This window comes from Chamaea fasciata, unplaced genomic scaffold (genome assembly GCF_029207755.1).
Source record: "Chamaea fasciata isolate MVZ Bird 193981 ecotype frontalis unplaced genomic scaffold, bChaFas1.0.hap1 SCAF_19, whole genome shotgun sequence".
NCBI classification, from domain to species: domain Eukaryota; kingdom Metazoa; phylum Chordata; class Aves; order Passeriformes; family Sylviidae; genus Chamaea; species Chamaea fasciata.
In genome coordinates, this window is record NW_027094104.1 from 8,212,294 (window position 1) to 8,226,882 (window position 14,589).

Below are 14,589 nucleotides of genomic sequence, written 5' to 3' on the forward strand. Positions count from 1 at the left end.
AGTTCCCAGCCCGATCCCCATTCCCCGCTCCCGGCAGTTCCCGTCCCGTTCCCCGTTCCCCGCTCCCGGCAGTTCCCGTCCCGTTCCCCGTTCTCCGCTCCCGGCAGTTCCCGTCCCGTTCCCCGTTCCCCGCTCCCGGCAATTCCCGGAGGATTCCGGGCGCCGCTGCAGTGCCGGCCGGCGCCACACGAGGGCGCTGTCCCTGGCGGACCGTGCCCCGCGCGGCGCTCTGGCCCGCGGGTGCTCTCGCTGCCTTTCCGGCCGCGCTTCCGGGCCACGAGGCGCTGAGGGAGGGTCGGGGGCATGGCGGGTACGGGCGGGCTGAGGGAGGGTCGGGGAACTGAGGGGCCTGATGGGGGCTGGGGATCAGTGGGGTGTTGGGTGCGGGGAAGGTGGAGTGGGGGGTGGATCTGGAGCGCTGGTGGTAGTGAAGGTCCGGGGGGGCAGAGTGTGCGGTGCAGGAGGGGCTGTAATGGGGGCTCCGGGTAAGCAGGGGCTGGGGGCGGTGTGGGAGGTGGGGGGTCTCGGTTTTTGGGGGGCTGGAGTGCGGGAAATGGATGTTTGGGGGAAGCTGGGGGCGGCAGGATTTAGGGGTGCAGAGGGGGTTTGGGATGCAGGGTGGCGGATATTGAGGTACGGTTGGGAGGGTGTGGGGTTGTGGGGGGTGCTGCCGCGGGGCTGGAGGGTGGTGTGGGGGGCTGGAGTGCTGGGGGGCGTGCGGGGGGCTTGGGGGGCAATGAAGGGGGCTAGTGCCAGCCTGGGGACACGGTGTGGGGCTCTGTGGTGGGCTGGGGGAGGCAGCTGTGGGGGTCAGAGTTCCGTGGGGGGCTGGAGCATTGGGGGCCGCAGGGTTTGGGGTCTCTGTGGGGGCTTGGGGACTGTGTGGGAGGTCGGTAGGAAGGCTGGGGTGCTGTGCAAGGACAGTCCTGGGGTGCGGCTGCTCCTTGAGGCGGTGTTGGACCCACAGCAGAGTGGGGGAGCAGGGGCAGAGCTGAGTGGGGCCCGTGGGGTGTTAGGAGTGAGCCGTGTGGTGGGGAGGGGGCTGCAGGGCCAGCCCCAGGGCCAGCAGCCAGAGCAGGGCTTTGTTTTTACTGTGAGTGTCCCAGCACTTTGTGTGTCACAGGATTTCCCCCAGATGGTGACACGGCTGGGACTCGGTGCTTCCATTCCTGAGGTGAGGGAACACCAGGTGAGTCGTGGGAGCCCTGTGTGCCCCTCCTGGGCAGGGCTCTGAGGTCTGTGGGCTGGGGAAGGGCTGCTGGCTGGTACCAGCCAGCCTCACCCGTGCCCGAGAGCAGCTCCCAGGTGGGCTCCGTGCTGGGCCTCACCTGTGCAGTAACAGGTGTGAACATTCATGAAGCATTTTGATGGTCATGTATGATACTGCATACATCTGCTGCACCCTTGATCCAGGGGAAAACTGGTTAGATTGGGGTTTTCTTAATGTATAACGAGTCTTCCTTTGAAAATGTTTTGCCAAGTCAAACTGGTGCTCTCTAAGTGTGGAAATGAGAGCCTGGGTACTTGATTTATCACTGGATACTGTTCCAGTTGCAACTTTGTTCTCCACATAGCGGGGAGTAGTGATAAGGTTGGTTTCTGCACTTGAGCAAATGTAAAGCTCTGTTGGAAGTTGTGTACTTTGCTCTTGTTACATGTTTGGTTTCACCTGGGGACAGCTCAGGGGGCTGTGTGCCCTGGCAAGTGTGGGAAGGGAAAGGGGAAGGCCTGTGCTGGGATCCTGGCACCACAGTGACCCCTGCTCCTGGCAAAAACTCCTTGCCAAAATAAGAAGTCCTTTTCCTGTTTGTTGTTGCTGGGGGGATGGGTGACCTGACTCTGGTGTGCTCTTGGGAAGGATTTTGGGGAGAGCTGGGGTGGGATGGTGCTGCAGTTAACACTGATCCAGAGAAGATGGGTCTCTGTAGGATGGGGACTCTGGCTTTTAGGTGCATTCCTGGCTGAACGTCCTGGTTATTTATTTTCAGGTGGCTGGACTAAGAGGTGATTCTGCAGGATGGTGAGAGCTGCTCTTGCAGTTTGGTTATACCTGTGTGGTCTTTTTGGGTTATCACAGAATCATAGAAGGGTCTGGGCTGGAAAGGACCATAAAGACCATCTCCTTCCACCCCCTGCCATGGGCAGGGACACCTTCCACTGTCCCAGGTTGCCCCAGGCCCTGTCCAGCCTGGCCTTGAACATGTCCAGGGATGGGGCAGCCACAGCTGCTCTGGGCACCCTATGCCAGGGCCTCCCCACTCTCACTAATTCCCTAATACCCCATCTAACCCATCCCTGTGCCTCTTGAAACCATTCCCCCTTGTCCTGGCACTCCATGCTCTTGTGAAAAGTCCCCCTCCACCTTTCCTGTAGGTTTTAGAAGGTAGTTGTGCCTAATTGGATGGTGAACATGAATAAAATCCATTTTTCAAAGTTGACATTCTTCTTATTTAATACTTTTGTGCCTGAACACAGCAGGCAGGTGTTTCAGTGCTGCAGGGGGCTGTGCAGGCAGCAGGGAACTGCCAGCTGCACTGACCCCGGGGCTGTCACACCCTGCAGATGTGCAGTCCCCAGCCCTGCTTGGGCAATGGGATCCCGAATTGAGCTCAGCAGTGCTGTGGGATTCAGGAGTGTCTCGGTGTGCCGAGCTCCCAGCTCCACTAGAGGGTGTGGAGCTCCGCAGAATCCTTTGTTCTCACAAAGGATGGAAATGAGAGAACCGGGAGTCTTTCTGTTAACGGCTGCGCGGGCAGCGAGGCCATGGCAGGATTACGTCCCTCGGGACATCCCTGCTCTGCACCCTGGCAGCAGCCCAGGCTGCTTGTGCGTTACACAACTGCCAGCCGGGCAGCCTGCAGCCAGGAGGGCAGCTGGAGTGTGCAGGGGAGGCAGCTGTGCTGTAGGTTGGATCAGGTGGTGCCCAGCTCCTGGACAAGGTTTCCTGGAGGGATAACTTGATAACTTGCACATTCCAGGTTCCCTCTGCTTCCTCTTGGGGAGCAAACTGTATCTAAACAGCAGGGACAAATGTTTCACTTGCACAATAGCCTGGCTCCTAGATTCCCCTTCCTGGAGAAAATTTCCACTTGGTCTGCAGCGCTCCCAAGCCAAGCCCAACACCAGTGTGCTGTGAAATTCCATAAGCCCGTGCGGTTTAGTGGGCTGTGTGTGCTCCCTTGTGCTTGCAAGGTGTGCTGCTCAGCTCCAGGTGGCCACATCGGCTGCTTCCTACAGGATTTCTTCCTTGCTGAATTCTGCCTCCGAGTCTCTCGTTAAGAATGAAATCCTGAGCAGAAGTGGACCCAGCAGTGCTGCCTTTGCTCCAGCACTGCCAGAGGAGAGCTGGTGTCTGGGTGAGCAGGTGATGCTGTGGCTGGGGATGGGGAGGAGTGCAGGCTCCTCTCCAGCTGCTGGTACCGTGTGGATCTGCAGATGTTTTGGAGTTGGATCCATGTGGGAGGGGGTCAGCTCCACAGGTGGGTGGGATGTGTAGCTCTGTGGGGTCAGGAGGGTCTGAGGCCTCTGTGCTGCCAGGGATGTCCAGTCAGAGCTCTGGGCATGGGAAGAGCCAACAGGCCCATCCAGGGACCTTGGAGGGATCCTATGGAAAATGTCCTAGAGGGAAGAGGGGTCACAGAGAGCTGGGTAATATCCAAGGATCGCTTCCTTCAGACTCAATAACATCCCTGTTGGCAAGGAATGGAACAAAAGGGGCAAGAGAGCTGCAGGGATGGATATGGAACTCTATCAGGAGAGACAGTGAGGTGGAAGAAGGGCCAGGCTACCCAGGATGAACCTGTGGATGGTGTCTGAGTGTGCCCTGGTGTGCTCATCCATGGCCAGGAGTGCTGATGGGAGGGAGGTCAGAGACCGTGTCCCCCAGTGCCAGATCCTGGTACAGAGCCAGCTGTGGAGCAGCAGCCAGGATCATAACCCAGCCAAACAAATCCTCCACCAGCTGAGCGTGACATGGATATTTATGTGTTGATGAGGAAGGAGGCAGAGGTGTTTGCACAGGCACCTGTGTTACACCTCAGCTGCAGCCAGGCCAGATCCCGAGTGCTGGGGCTGTGCTGGGATCTGGGCAGACCCTGTGGAAGGGGAGCAGGTCCCGTGTGGGCAGGGGAGATGCCCAGGCAGTGGGGAACAAGCTGAGGGCAGCTGCCAAGGTGGGGCAGGGTGGTGAGCAATGGGAAAATGCTTTGTCCTCCAAAGCACACCCTGGCTGTGCCTGTGGAGTCTCCCCTCTCAGCCCCGCTCCAGGGCTGCTTTCTGCTCTCCCCTGCTCTGCTCATAGTTTGTGCTGAGGCTGGAAGAGCTTTGAGCTCTGTGCCTGGCTGGACCTTGAGCTGGGACAGCAATCAGCTCACACTGTTGGTGTTATGTAAGGGCTTGAACTTTGCCTTGTTGGAAGTGGAAGTGTCTGGCCTGCTCTGATCTCTGCAGGAATTGCGAGTGTGGAGATTAGGGGCTCTGGCCACTTCTGCTGGGTAAACAGCCAGAGAACTGCCTGTTTGCCACCTTTCCTCTCCCTCCACCGCCCACTGAAGATGCTCTGGCAGCTCTTTTGGAGTGTGACATCTGGGAATAGCACTGGCAACCCGCAGTGCAGCCCAGACCCTTCCACTCAGCATCGCTCAGCCTTGGTGAAGGCTCACCTCTGCAAAGAGGCAGCTTTTAGCTGTTCCCTCGAGAGCTGTTTTTAGGTCTGGCTGTACCACTGCTCTTCCTTCAACAGCAGCTGAAGTCCTCAGGGCACATGCTGCAGAAAGGACATGTCTGGTGTCTCACTGCTCTGACCCTGGGGAAGGATGAGGCTGGGCTGGGCACAGCCTGGGCATCCTTGGAACTCACAGCTCCCACCAGAGCCAGGTTTGCACGGCAGGAATTGATGCCAATCACTGTGCTGTGGTGATGAGGGGAGGGGGCAATCAAAGAAAGCTTAAAAAATATTTTTAAGCCATAGCTAAGAAATCTGCCATGGCTCCAAGTTGGACCTTGCAGTCAGAGGTGAGCAGGCTTAATTTGACAGCTATTTCTTAAATATTTTAAAAGCTGCCTGGAATAAACTGAATGCTTCCGAGTAGTGACCTAAATTCCACTTGCTGTAAATTTCATTAGAAAGTGGATTTGTGTGCCTGCCAGCCTGCTTTGCAGCTTCATTGATATGCCCAAACCATGTGCTGTGCAAGTGCATTCCTCAGCAGATTTTTAAAGAGCTCACTGCTGTGTGCTGCCAGCCCAAAATGTGACTCGTTTTCTTTCTTTTCTCTCCTCTTCCTCTTTTTGCTTTTTTGTTTCCTGGTGCAAATGCACCATTTGTTTACTAATCACGTTGCATCATTAGTTGCACGGAGTCATCCCACCGCCTGTGTGGGCATGGATGGAGCAGCTGGGAAGGAAAATGTCACTCTCTTCAGCTCGCTTGCTGTGCTTTGCTCCCAAATCCCCATCCCACGCCATGAAGGCCAAAGACTTTCACAACCCTGGGAGCTGCAAGCAGCTCTCTGCTCTCCAGCACCGTCACCTGTGGTTCTGACACCCCCTGGAAAAAGCCTCCTCCCCTCCTGCTGTCCCCAAAGTGATGTCTATCCCTGTGCAACCACGGCTTTGGATCTCGTGGAGAGGTGTGATGGTAGCACAGATGGCACAGACTGAGCCTTACCAGGGAAAATAGCCTGGGGACATGTGGGACTGCCACACCTGTGGATGCAGGAGCAACATGCACCTCCCCAGGCCTGAGCAGGGTCACACAGGTGATGCTGAGCAGTGGCAGTGTGTTTGGGGTTAAAGGGAGTAGAGGGGGGCTCTGTGCAGCACCACAGGGACACAGGGCTGGTGCAGAACCACAGCTGTCTCTGTTACATGTTTGGTTTCTCTCCTGCAGTGGGGGGTTCAGCTCCCATGTTGTCAGACACGGAGCAATTGTCTGGTTGGGCTGAATTACTGGGTGAGGGGAAGGTGGTGTGTCCCTGTAGCCCTGAGGTTGGATACCCAGCCCTGCCTGGCCCATGGGAACCCTATTCTGGGGCTGTCCCTCTGCCCCTGGCACTTCTGCTCCCGTGGGGACCCCCAGCTTGGGGAAAGGCCCTGTGACAGTCTGAAACCCAAGTTTTGGGAGCCCCATGGCCTTGCTGTGGCTTGAGGGATTGGGCAGCCCTGGCACTGGGCGTGGAGCAGGCAGAGTGTGCTGGAAATAAAGGCCTAACCCACAACCCCATCCTACAGGAATGAAGTGCTGGCACCCGGCAGGAGCTCTGACAGCTCTTCCCAGCTCACAGCATGAGGCAGAGCTGGCTTTTGAAGAGGAGCTTTCCTGCTCGAGGGCAGTCCCAGCACTGCCAGGCTGGTCTGGAAAACAGCCCTGGAAGCAAGTCCAGGTGTGGGTTTGGGCCAGGAGGGCATGCTGGTGTTGAAGGGATGTCTGAGGGGATTGGTTATCACAGAAATGGTCTCCAAAGAGGGAGATTACAAAACATGGGTTTCCCTCAGCTGTCTCCAGATACAGAGCCTGTGCAGATGGGAATATGAGAGGGACTGGAAATACCCCAAACCCACCCAGAGGGGTGTCAAGGATGGAGGCTGGAGAGAAATATCCCTCTCTTCTAACCACTGTCTATGACTGAACATTATGAAGACACATCTTCACAGTGGAGGGGGGGTTGGTGCTTCTCTTGCTGTGTGGGTGATGAAAGTGGGAAGAAATCCCTGTCTTGGAGCTGTGGAACACGGGACTGTCCTGCCTCCTGATGAGGAAGGGGCTTTCTTGGGCTGAGTTTTGGCCTCCAAGCAGCAGCAGCCTTTCCACTGCCTTCCCTTCCCCTTTGACTGCCAGCTCAGGGCATGCTGAGGGCCAGGATCCTGGCTGTCCCCTGCTCTGGGAGAGGTGCTGCTTCACCTCTGCTGTACAACTGTGATTCATTTTCAGAAGTTAAACCTGAGTCTGACAAAGGCCCCACAGCTTGGGCCACCAATATGGGCTGTCCTGGGGAGAGGGCCTTGCTGGCTGTCAGCATCTAGACTAGGGCTAAATTAATTTCCCATAAATCTGAAATGCTCTGCCAGTTTCTCAGCATCTCTGCTGGAGTCACCTGGTTTTGATTTCCCTGAGGTCTTAGATGTACAATAGGTGTTGCAGAGTTGATGACCCAATCCCCTCCCCTCATGCTGTCAGCACCCAGAGCCTTTCCTTATTCCAGCACTTGATGAGGTGTTTCTCTTGTGGCCCCAGGTGGCTTCAGCTGTCCCCAAGCCCCATCTGTCCCCAGCTGCAGGAAAGGCAGGGAGGAAGGAGAGTTGGAGGCAGGAAGTCTCCTGGCTCTGTCCTGCTTTGTTTTGGGGCAGTGTGGGTGGTCCAGCCCCTCTGAGGGGAGGCTCTGCAGGCTCACCCATCCGTGGCTGGCAGAGAGGAACCAGGACTGTGCCCGCCTGGCCATGACTGGGTGCTGGGACAGCACCAGGAGCTTCCCTGTGTCATCCCCCTGTCTGGTGCAGTGAAGTTGGAGCAAGTGCAGTTGCACTTGTGAGTGCTGAGCAAAGGGCTGGTCAGAGGGGAGCTGCCAGGGACAGTTGGATTTAAGTGTTGGAAGTGTCACCAGAGCAGCAGTTTCTCTCTGCAACCCATGGGGGCTTATGTGAAAAATGAAATTTCTGTCTATCTCCTTCCTTGTGCTTTCTCATCTCCGCCAACGGAGCTGAAGATGGGAGAGGATTTTTTCCCTATATTTAGCTTTGGAGAAATTGCTATAACTAATCGGCTTTAGGATTCTGCATTCTCTCTTTTATTTTATCTTTTTCTGTCACTAAGACCTTGTCATGTGGCTGTGGACTGCAGCTCACTGGCTCTGTTTGCTGGGCTTTCTTGCAGTCAATTAATAACCCGTAAAAATAACACCTCCAGCTGTTCCACTTGCAGCTGCCAGGCTGGAGTCTAATTATGGGGCCTTGAATCCCAAATCCTGCTTTGCATGTAAAAGTGCCAGTGAATAGGAAGAGGCAGAGGAGATGGCAATGCAAAAAAGGAATGTAGTTTGGGGTCTATTTTTAGCCTTTTCAAGCCAAATGTAAAAAGACCCTTAGGCTGCTTGTGTCCTGCTGAATGTGATCACATGCACAATATTGTTCCCATGGCAAAGCACGGCAGCCAGGGTGGGTTGGGGGTTATTTTGGGCAATTAACTTGCCTGCATTGCAAGCCTCCTTCTGGGTTAGTTTGCACAGTGCCGTGTTGTGGCTCACATCCATGTGCTAATGGGTTTATTGCAATCAGCTCCAGTTCTCTCTGTGCTCCTGAATGTGCCAGTGCGGTGGTGGGGAGGGGAGGCACACAGCTGCTCACCCAGGGCATCTCACAGAGTGGTTGGTGGTGAAGGGGTGCTCAGCCTCCCTCAAAAAGTCCTTTTCTTGTTGACTGTGACACAAAATTAATTTAGCTGGGGCTCTGGTGGATAGGTGATGGTCTCCCTCTCGTATCATCCTGTATGTTGCACACCCTCATCTGCTTTCCAAGCTGAATGTCATCTCTGGGTGAACTGCTGGGCAAACTTATCCTCTGCTACTCTGGAGCCTCTGCTGGGCTGGTTCTGCCTCAACTCCCACCACTGCCATATTCACCTGCCTCTTGCTCCTCCTCGGTGCTCCAGAACACTCTCTTTTCTTTCTCTGCACAAAAGTGGTGCAGCAAAGGCCCACAAGGGCCCAGGTGCATGGGGGGTGTTGGGGATGGGGCACAAGGAAAGCATTGGGCTCGTTTCCAGTCTCTGCCCAGGGGGTTGTCTGGGGGCGTTTCAGTCCTTTCCATCACTAGGCTCCTGTTTAATTCAGGCTCAGCCTGATTGTGACCGAAAGCAAATCAAACAGCTGTTCATTAGATAACTTAAATACTTAGTGGTCATACATGAGTCTGTAGCCACCAGTTTGAAACTTTGGCTGCAAATAGGCTTCCTGTGCTGAAGACCACCCCCTCTGTCAAAACAAGTTATTTGGAGACGGATACTGAAACCTGCCCTCAGAAAAAACTCTGACACCTCCCACTTGCACAGGGGTTGCAGAGCCACCCCTGTGACAATGCCACCTCTTCCCTGTCTCCTCTGACAATCACCAGAGCCAGGAGGTGTTAAACATCTCTCTCAGCCCTTGTGGGATGGAGCCACACTCTCAGAGGATGTACCTTCAGTGGAGCTCTGCTATGAGTTCTCTTATCCAGGGACAGAGGATGCTATCAATCCGTCCAGCCTTGCCTGGCAAAGAGATTGCAAACGTGGCTTTCCATCACGCGCTACATTAGCCAAATTAATTCCGGGACAGACAGCCAGCGGTGCTCGAGGCCGAGACAGATTAATGCTGCAGCCGTGGCAGAATCAGCAGAGCCGCTGCCTGCACTGTGTCAGCTCCCCGGCTGCAGCCAGCCCTCTGCTCAGCCGTGCCCTCCGCCTCACACCTCTCCGGAGCGCTGAACTCTGCAATCACTGACACAGACAATTCAATTGAAAGGAACATCTGTCTCGGAATTGTGCTCCCATTCAGGCTGCCGCTGCCGCGACGGGGTGACATTTTTCATGCGTCTTGCCTGCTTTCTTTAATCTCCTAAACACAGGCACGCCTGTGGAGCACAGGAAGGTTCCTCCCCCGTGAGAAGGAGAAAGAAACTAGCCAGCAGATCGAGCGTGTACAGCAAATAATGAGATTGCCTTGGATACAGGACCGGAATTCATGCAAAGCATGATGCTGATCGGAGACGATAAGCAGCATTTCTGGGGTCTGCAAACAGCGTCACGAAACTTGCGTTTCTCAAGTTCTGAGACACGCAGGGACGAAGGCTGCCAGCGCAGGCCTGCTCCACAGACTGCAAGTTAAAAAATAACCCCTAAAATAGCAATACTGGCAGTTATTTTGGTGTGCAAGTGCCTCATAATGCCTCGTTTTCCTCCAGGCACAGGAATAAGCTGTACAGACATAGGCACTGTGATGCTGGAGGAGCAACAGTCACAAAGGGAACTTGTCCTGACAGAGCTCCACTGAAAGGTGCTGTGTTTGCCCACAGGGTGCAGACCCAGCTCTAGTGGAGTCAGTGCGTCCTTTAAAAGGAGATGGATTTGTGCAATACTTTTAATAGTGAGTGTTTCTTATTGCTCCTCTTGTATTTAAAAAACCCCCCTAATTGTCAACATGTTAGAGGCAAATAGGGACAAAGTCTCTACCCGGTGAGTGACCCAGCAGCTTGATTCAGTGCTTGTTGAAGCAGCTGAGAGTATTTGTACTGTCAGATTCATTAAAAGGAGGGATGGTAAACAGCCTTTGTTTTTATTTTTATAGGAAATTTACTCATCGTTTCTGCTGAGCCTTTGGCTGAGAGTCCTATTTTTCTAAGGAATGAGTGATCAGATCCTGGCAGTGTTTTAAGTCATTTAAAGAGACAACTGGAAACAGGCTGTTCCCTGGGAGGCAGGTACCAGGCAGCTCCCAGGCAGTGGCACACGGACACATGGGCTGTTTCCAAAGGCAAGTAGAAAAGCTGGGCATTCCAACAGCCCAGAGAAGCCTTCCTCACTCACAACTCCAGCTCCCTGTATTATGAGCTTGACATCTTCAGCATCAATAAAACACCTCAGCAAATTAGTTACTATCCAAGTGTTTTTCCCTTTATTCCCTTTACCTTTATTTCCTTTACTGGAAAAAAGGTCATGGGGGTGAGTTCTCTTTAACCTGTGCCACCTCCTGATGTCTGAGGGATAAAATAACCCAGTGGGAGCCCCAGAGGGTGTCCCCTGCTCCTCACAGTCCCCCGAGAAAACAGTGCCATCAGGCTTTTAGGTGCTACAAACATCCAACACAGGTATTGCAATAAATGTTGGATCCTATTCTTCAACCAGAATATCCACTCCACCAGCTCCTCACATTTAATTATCTCTGTACAAGCAGCCCCCCCTGCACCACCTGCTCACTTTTGTTTTAGCATTGCACGGCTCCTGAGCAGCGACACGGAACTCAAGGCAGGGAGCCTTGGATGGGTACAGGCTTTGCAGGGAGAGAATGGGAATAAGGGCTGGGACACGTGCCACAAGCTCATCCTGACTCATCTATTTTATGAATCAGGACTTGGTCCTATTTGCTAATGTTTGTCTGCGTAACCTTTGCTGTCAATGGGGCCGGTGCTCTGATGTCAGCTGCTGGACTCCGAGCGCTGGCAGCTGGTGTGCCTGGCTAGCTCCCAGCCTACAATTCAATTTTCCTACCAGTCACTTGGGAAGACAGGAAAAAACATGTTTCTGCCTGTTTGTGGCATCAAGACATAAAGGGCTCCAGTCTACAAGGTCATTTAAGGCTTTTCGATGGGAGAAGCTCAGATAAATTAAATAGTGGTATAAAGTTAATACACCTTCACTTATGGTGCAATAAACTACAGTAAACTAAGGCTGGTTTAATCCTGAATAAAAATCTCATCACAGAGTGTAACACCTTCTAGGTATCATACATTAACATCCCCTCTCTGAACACAGGCCAGCCTGGAGATATTTTACCCTTATTCCAATCTTGTGATTAGTGGAAAACTACTGCAGAGCTAAAAGGCAGGAATACCTGCAAATAAGGGAACCACCCAGGAAGTGAGGAGCTCTGCTCTCCTTTCTCATACTGACTTACTGTGTGACTTTTCCTACGGCATTTTGTGAGCCTCAGTATTTATACTGCATATTGGGGTTACTAGTGTCTTCCCTGCCACTATGAAGGGCTTTAAGATCTCCAGAGATATGTGGAGAAATTTTTCCTCCTGTTCACTGTTTCCCCAGTACAGGCTGTCCAGGGAGCTTACAAAAATACATACAGCTGTAATGGATGGGCACATTCAGGTCTGTGTCTGGAGGGCTGAACTTAGGGGTCACAGTTACTCTTAAGAAAAGAGGGATGAAGGAGTTCACACATCCTCACACCCAGCTTTACCTGTTTATCTCTCCCTAGACTAATGAGGGAAAGCAGAAACAGTGACACATGGTGAAATACATTAAATAAAAACTGTGCAAACCAGAATCAATGTCCCCAGGGCACAACTGTGTTCCATTAACTGTTTGTCACTCATCATGCTTATTATTATTTCCATCATGCTGGCAGTGTTGTCACTTGGGACCATTTCCATGGCTTTAAAGGTTTAGGAAGCAGGTATTTGTTTCAATGCAGCTAGTTGTACATAAAAAAAATCCACTGACTCAGACAGGACTGATTTGTTAGGGAACAGCTCTTGAAGCATTTCAGTGTGTCTGAACCCAAACTCTCATCCCTCTTCCACATACTTTGATAAACGTACGGCTTAGCAGCAAGACCTCGAGTGAACACGTTCTGTCTTGTCATGAACTGCTGACAATCTCCTCTCCTTAGCACAACAGCACTGAAGATGAGACCTGATGGACAGTAAGGAGTCAGGATCGCTTCACTTTTCTTCATGGCCTGGAATGCAAACAAAGGAAACCAGAGCAAGTTCCTGCCTGTTGAAATTCCAGGAGCTTGAGCTGCATTCCAGCACTGCTGAGAGGCGTTTTGAATCTTTTCTCATATGCATCAGCCCTGAACTGCTCCCAAGCAACTGCACTTTCAGTTAGTTATTATTAATAGTAAAGGATTGACTACCAATAGTTCTCATTAATTTCCATGGCAATATTGCCTGAATCAAGATAACAGTTGCTTCGAGTTGTGTAACTGAAGTTCATAACGTGAAGGAATGCAATCCTGGGAAAGTGCTCAGATGGAGAGAAGTGACCGACCTTGCATAACCTCCCTAAGGCCAAGCTTCCCTTCATATCTAGCAGGCTGTGTTCCTAATTTTCCGAAAATATGGAACGGTTTGCACTTTCAGCCCGTGTCCTCGGGGCTTCAGTCTCCAGCATGCCTCACAGCTTTCCTGAAACATTTCACCCACACATTTATTCACGTTATATTCCTCCTAACGATGGAAGCTGGAGCTTCCGTGAGAGAAGATATAACAGGAAAATAAACAACAGTAGAAAAATCTACAACAGTAGAAAAATATTACTTTCCTCTTCTTCATCTATCTTGCTAAGATTGTTGTTTCTGCAGAAAACAGCTGAGACTATGACTGATTTAGACAATAAATTATGGATTTTCACTCTGTCAATAAACTCCAAATACCTTTAAAAGTCCAAAGAAAGCTTCTCTGGTTACCTGGCCATTTGGTGAAGTAGAATAGAGGCGTCAGTAAGAATTAGAACATTTTCAGAATCTAAAGAGGGAAATGTTATGAACAAAGAGGAATCTGAGTGGGCGTAAATTCCTCACCCTGCTATGCCGGTAGGATTATATCTCAGGCTTTCAGAGCAGGAAAAGGATGTTGCAGGCATAATGGCACGGAATATCAATCAGATAACTAAATCTAATTACAGTTAACCAGTTAACTCCTGCTACATGGAGGCAACTGGCCAAGTGCCACAACAGAAATGAGATTCAGAGGAACAATTTCTCAACACATCAAACAGCTTCTTGTAAGGACTAGTTCAGATCAGACAAGAGGCTATGCTTGACTAACTTTAAAAGACACAAGGTTTCTAAAAGAAAGAATGGTAGCTTAATCCCTCATTAGTGGTAACCACAAATTCAGCTTTCCTAGGGAAAGCATTGCATCAAAATGTCAGGACATGACTCCGAATTTTAGCAGATTTATATTCTGAGGGAGTGAGCCATTAATAAAAGCTATTGTGGGTAAACAAAATGTCTCAGTAGTGCTGCTGAAGGGAGCAGAGACGTGGGTTCCTATCTTTCAAGTCCTTATTTCAACAGGGTTTGTGATACTCTGGTACTGTAAAAACCACAATTGTATTTCTTACTTTTAGTACATCACAGTTAAGCCACACACGGTGTGAGACAGAGCTCTTTGAGGCATCCCAGATTACAGGAAAGATGGGGGGAAGAGTATTTACCAGGGCATGTAGTGACAGGACAACGGGGAATGGCTTCACAATGACAGAGAGGAGGTGTAGATTTGTTTAGTCACCATTCCTGGAAAGTTTAAAGAAAAGACTGGATGCGGCACGTAGTGCCATGGTCCAAGTGGCAAGGTGGGGTTAGGTCATAGGCTGGACTCGGTGAAAGGGTCTTTTTCTCCTAACTGATCCTGTGATCAGAGATCTGAAAAAAATCCTTCTTTGTGAGGGTGGCGAGGTAGTGGAACGGAGCAGCTGTGGCTGCCCCATCGCTGGAAGTGTATCAAGGCCAAGCTGGACAGTGCCCGAAGCAATCTGATCTAGTGCAAGCTGTCCCTCCTCACGGCAGGGTGTAAAACTGGACGCCCTCTCCGATCCTTTCCCACCCCAACCATACCTCCACCATCGCCTCCACCATCGCCTCTCCCCTCACGGCCGCCCGGCCACCCCGCGCCTCCCACCGCGCATGCGCCCCGCCCGTCCCCGCCCCCGGCAGCGCGCAGGCGCGGGGCCCGCCCCCGCCCGGCACCGCGAACGACGGGCGGCGGCGCGCGCGCCCCTCCCGCGCAGGACGGCGCTGCCCCGGCGGCATGAGGGGAGAGCGCGGCCGGCTCCGAGCGGTAAGAGCGGCGCGGAGCCTCCCGGGGCTCCCGCCCGCGCCC

General features: G+C 52.6%; 1 protein-coding gene, 1 long non-coding RNA gene and 1 other non-coding gene across 3 annotated transcripts in view; all 3 read left to right on the top strand.

Moving 5' to 3' along the window:
* Window positions 1-264: 264 nt before the first annotated feature.
* LOC136299117 (uncharacterized) lies at window positions 265-2,416 on the top strand. Its single transcript, XR_010723441.1, has 3 exons — window positions 265-310; window positions 1,124-1,189; window positions 1,989-2,416. It is a non-coding gene; the product is annotated as an uncharacterized lncRNA (long non-coding RNA).
* On the top strand, window positions 1,240-1,395 carry LOC136299369 (small Cajal body-specific RNA 16). Its single transcript, XR_010723491.1, has one exon. It is a non-coding gene; the product is annotated as a small Cajal body-specific RNA 16 (non-coding RNA).
* Window positions 2,417-14,451: 12,035 nt separating the features above from the next.
* SEC14L1 (SEC14 like lipid binding 1) overlaps window positions 14,452-14,589 on the top strand; it is a 41,484-nt gene continuing 41,346 nt past the window's right edge. The window contains exon 1 of the mRNA XM_066200373.1: window positions 14,452-14,547. The gene's annotated coding sequence lies outside the window, so the exon portion shown is untranslated. The remainder of the gene's footprint in view (window positions 14,548-14,589) is intronic.